Source organism: Protopterus annectens, chromosome 10.part0 (genome assembly GCF_019279795.1).
Source record: "Protopterus annectens isolate FY-2018-M chromosome 10.part0, PAN1.0, whole genome shotgun sequence".
Classification (NCBI taxonomy): Eukaryota; Metazoa; Chordata; order Ceratodontiformes; family Protopteridae; genus Protopterus; species Protopterus annectens.
The window spans coordinates 948961300-948967330 of record NC_056744.1 but is presented as its reverse complement, the minus strand read 5'-3'; positions in this window follow the sequence as shown (position 1 = coordinate 948967330).

The window sequence follows — 6031 nt, the reverse complement described above, 5'->3', positions numbered from 1 at the left end:
TCAGCACCCTGCCATGTACTGTGCACCATACCTCACAGGTGTACACACCATTGCTGAATGTGTATTACTGTGTCAATTATGTCTGCTCTAATGATCACAGCCCCTATGTGTTTGTCCAACACATACCTGGGATGATATGTGGACAGATGTCATTTGTAAATACCTGATGTCTGATTTACAGATGTCATATTCAGTGGTGCATGTATGACCAATATGATACTATTACACTGACAACTGTCAAACCTTACCATGTCTATGGAGAGTATACACACCCTTACTGGTATGACGCCCTCTTCCTTGATATGGCATGGGGCTACATTGCTGCATATGTTAACATTATATGAGCCTGATATGTGACATATTTCCTGTACAATCAAATGCAGTGTCAAACAAATATGTTAGTTGTGCTGATGCTGATTGAGATGCATACACTTCATGGATGCATATGTGTGCACGCCCTTATCATGATGGTTTGTTGCACCTACTGTTATGTGTACTACAGCAGTCACTATTCCTGGCAGGGGTATACTATCATGGGCTATCTGCATTTGCCAGTATATGGTCAGTCTGCCCTACACATGTCCCCCAACTCTGCATGATTGCAAGGTCAACTCATGTGCCCATTCTTTGGGGTTCACACACTGCCTTTGTTATTGCTGTGGAGTCAGGGTTATGTCTGCCACAGTTCCTGACCCTGACTGTGTGCAGATACAGCCATTCATAGCATCCTTTAGATCCCTGCTGAAGTGCACTGTTGTGTCATGATGAAACCCCCTCCCCACCTTCAGCCTTTTTGCAGATACTTGACAACTATGGCCTACACATGTGTGTCAGTTTGCAGTGTCCCAAACACTGAACACCATGTGTAACAGCATAGTCTCAGCTATAGAATGGTAAACATACAAGTGTACACTAGCACCGGCATGGTACAGATGGGGATGGTGGGTATGAGGTGGGGTGAGGCATTGGTTGTGCAGCACATGTATCTTACATGATACTGTCTGTAGGTTTCCAATGTGGTCCTGGTACACCAGTACACATTGCAATGCATGCCTTTTGGGGGCCTCTTCTGTTATGCATACACTACATGTAGAGGCCTGGCTGATGTTTCCTGTGGTACAATTGTCACATCTGATTACCCTAACCCATAGGCCACATGCTTGCAGAGTCCAGGCAATTGATGACATGGTACTGCACAGCCAGTACTTGCTAGACATTCCTGCAACCCCCTCAGTGTTGTGGCATGTTACTAGGCAGCGCACATGACCAGTTTGCTTCATGTAACATCATCTGTCTTGGATGACCATCTCTTCATTTCCTACATCATTCCTGTCCATACATCCTTGACACATAAATGACTGTCTGCACTGTTTGCCATGGTATATGCAATGGTGAGGTATGGCTACATGTCCAGCTCATGGGTGCTACCTGTTGGGTATGTGGCGCACACCATGTCATGTAAGATGTGTGCAAGCCATGGCTGCCTCTGTTGCAGGTAAGTGTGCACATTTGATGGCCAAACATCTTGGACAGCAGACCAATACTTGGTGTGATACTGGGTATGTGTACTTGTTGGAAGGTGCATTTCCATGACAGATGTATGCAGTCAGTACTTCAACAGCTGCTTCCACTATTTTTTATCTGGAGTGTGTGCACACATATGCTTCCAGTGTTTGTGAAGGCATGTATTCCCCATATTTGCTGCCCTAACATACGATTCCATATTACACACTCATTGCTCATTTTGGGACCACATTGCAGGTTGTAAGGATTGCGGACCACAGTATTATGATATGCCATAGTGTAGAGCTGTAATGGTTGCCATTGTAATGCTGGTATACACACTGTTGTAGCACTGTATAAGGGTGATGTTTCACACATGTCCCTACTGCAGGCCATTTGTCCCACCATTATGTTCAGCTCTGTGAACACATTTTGCAAAGACAGGATGTTAGTTATATTGCAGGAGTCTGACATACCCTTCAGATACACCATCAAAGTCACCACTGTGATGCAGTGCACTTAACAGCAGCAATATGTGAACATGTACAGCATGCATTATGGGTAGGTGTGTTAAATGTGTGCATGGAATATACCATAGCCATAACATGACCAGTGTATTGGCAAGCCTGAACAAAAACCATACTCACCAGTTACAGGCTGTTGCCTTGGAGGTATACCAGAGGGACCTACATAAGTGTGTAAGAGATGTGATGTCAGTAGCCACAGCTTTGGCATTGGTACAGGGTGCATGCAGCATTACAGTACATCAACAGTACAAAGCCACAATACTACAGCTTATGCACATCTGTTTATTACAGCTATGCAGCAACAGACTATATATATATATATATATATATATATATATATATATATATATATATATATATATACATATACATATATATATATATATATATATATATATATATATATATATATATATATATATATATATATATATATATATATATATATATATATATATATATGCCATCTCATATATGGATGGTCTACCTGTACAGACTGTACAGATGTGGATGGATATACAACATTGGTCTACTGATGTGCCTTGTGGCCTTACCTGCACGCTCCTCTGGCAGTGTGTGGGTAGTACCCACCTCCACTGTACTCTCAACCGGTTGTTGTGTGTGCAGGCAGGCAGGTGCCCTGAGGCTGGCAAGGAGCTCCTCAACATGTGTTGGGGGGATGGATGGCATAACCTCCCCCTGTTGCGAGGTGATTCCCCCCTGACTGCAGCAGCGCGCCGATGGCAATTGTGAAGTAGTTCAGTGGAATGATGCCGGACCTGCTCATAACTGCGGTTATGTAGGCCAACATTATTTACCCTGTGGACAAGATCGTTCCACAGGGTGGTCTGTTCCTGCTGCTCATAGGCTGTTCTGCCGAACAACACCTGGTAGTGCTGCACCAGGTGTGCGATCATGACCTCATTTTCATCCACTGTATAAACAGGGAGTCTCTTATGGGACATCTTGCCTGAAAGGCATAAAGATGGAAACAGGTCTGAGCAACTAATACAGCAAGGTTACCATAGTTCTTAATACACAACTCTGTATCCCCTCACCATATCTGCAACAACAATCTGATCACACAACTCAATAAGTATGACTACAGAATACCTACCATTGGGACATATATCGTATTGTACCACACTTTGTGCTATGTGTTTGTAGCCATGTTCCCTGTGGAGACACTAGCATTGCTGGCCAGTTACAGACAATGTCACCTGCATGCCATTGTAAGGGCCACTATGCTTCCATATATGTACAGGGTCTGTTTGCTATGTGATTGCTGCACATTTGTTGTTTTGTGTTATTGGACATATCTATGCATGCTGTTGGACATGATCCGGGAATTTGTGGACTATTACTACCCACATATGTTCTATAACAGTGACACAATAGCATGTTTAAGGGACAGTTGCAAGCAGAACCACTTCTCCCACCTCATCTTGCCATGTTACCAGGCCACATCACACGTGGACCCACCCTGGGGCCTCCTCATCTACTGTTCCTGCACTACCTTCATGTTGAACCACCTCAGAAGTAGGTGTCCCCCCCCCCCTCAGAGCACATACAGACATGATCCTGTCACCTGAGGTCAGGTCCAGAGTCTAGTGCATAGGGAGCTACACAGAGACTTGGGGGATGTGCTACAACACCTTGAGGCCCTCAGTACACACTCATAGGATCCACATTCTCCTCTTGATCAGCATCCAACCCAGGCACCTTCAGGGCCGTGAAGCTGATGTTGTGACTGGCAATGGGTGGGGGCCTTGTTCCCATAGTTTCCATATGGGGGCTCATGGGGCTTCCACATGGCAGATGGCACTCCCCATCCAGGATGTTTACTCACCACATGTGTCGTATACTGCCCCTATAGGCTGCCTTCTCTATCTTCCAACCCAACCCACCTCCACAAATATACCTGCTATCCTTCCCCAAATTCCCAATCCCACCTTCACAAACAAGGGCAATATGGTCCCAACATGGGGTTCACACGTGACATAACCATCCATGTTGCACACACTTACTGCTGTATATATATATATGTGTGTATTGATATGTGTGATGCTCCCTCACACATAGCATGCAGCACTGTGATGCAAAATTAGGGGACATGTATTTATATACATATGTGTGTGTGTCTGTATATATGTAGACATATGCACACACACACATATATATCTATATCTATATATATATATATATATGTGTGTGTGTGTGTGTGTGTGTGTGTGTGTGTGTGTGTGTGTGTGTGTGTGTGTGTGTGTGTGTGTGTGTGTGTAGATATATATTATGAGTTGTGTATATATATATATATATATATATATATATATATATATATATATATATATATATATACATACATATAGGTGTCTGTATATCTGTAGACATATATATATATATATATATATATATATATACATACATATACATAAACACACACACACACACACACACACATATATATATATATATATATATATATATATATATATATATATACATATACATATATATAGTGCATTCAGACATCAGGTCCACACTCTCTAACTCTCCTTCCTTCCCAGCTGCACTGTTCTGACTTGCTACAACACAGACAGGTGACACATGTGGACATAGCCTAACATTAGGGAGTTATATATTGGGACAGATTGCAGATAAGCCTATTACACACCTATGGCATTTCTGCATGCTTCATTACACATTAACTTGAGTGTCCTGTAAGTGGTGAGCTCTGGAACCAATGTGTCCATCATAATGGCATCACTTCCACCACCAACTTTTGGCCGCACTAATATACATGTTTTCCATTACACAACACACACTATGATGGCTTACATCTTGTCAGTCAGTGCTGATCTGCACAGTTCACGAGTATGGCCCACTACCCACAGGGACAGACACTATTGTCCATAGCTGTTGTTCAGCTGGGCATCATTACAACAACAAAACCTGAAGGCACATATAAATCATTCCACATCATCTATCCCATTATTATGGACCAAGTACTACATTCAATTACATGCATATGTATTTCACATACCTGTTGTGGGAATGATGTCTGTTCTGGATAGTTTGTTGGATGTATTTTTTTTTTGCTTTGGCTTTGCCTTTGCCTTTGGCTTTTCCTTTGGCTTTCACTCTCTCTCTCTCTCTCTCTCTCTCTCTCTCTCTATCTATCACAGTCTCTCTCCAGTAAATGGATTGAGCTGCTTTGAATAGATTGCAGCATGGATTTTGTAGGTGATGCACACAATCAGGTGATGGCCCCTGCACCAGTCAGTGTCCTCCACTTGCTATCTGCATGCAGCATGCTGTGTAGTACTTCCAATTACCACTGTCATGGCAACCCACTACTATAAATCCCTACATCATGTTGGCATGGTTCCTTTACCTTTGCTGTATGGTGGACATCTTTCCTGTGTGTGGGCAGTAGTGTTATAGACAGCAGGTAGCAATACCTCTTACAAGAGGACTTCCAGACTCAGGCTAGCTACATACTGGTATAAGGTTCCTGAACTTCAGACAGAGTGTGACTCATGTTGTTATATGCATTGTATAGCACCAGTGTTACAGGGTTTGTGTGTACATACTATTTTAACATGGAATGCAGTCTGTCTGCATAGCTCTTAACTGTGAGCCTATCTACATGATGTCCAGAGGTGTGCCTGTTATGTTTTTTCTGTCCACCACAGAGGCTTGTGTCAGATATATAACTGGCAGTGTGTGTGTGTTGAGTGCTATCAGTACATGGCTACATCCATTTGTGTTTCTGACTTCATATTCCATATTAAGGGTATGTTGCAGACTGTCCTGTAACTCCAGCAATGTACTCCATGTATGACAACACTATTTCACATATGGGCCTGTGTTTCAGCCTCTTTCCTCCAGCTACATACCAGGCTTTGTCCATATGACATGCAGTAAGGGGTTGTTATGTAGTGGGCTGTGATTATGTCGTGCTGCCATTCCTGCCATCATTCCAGTGCTGTTGTGGCCCC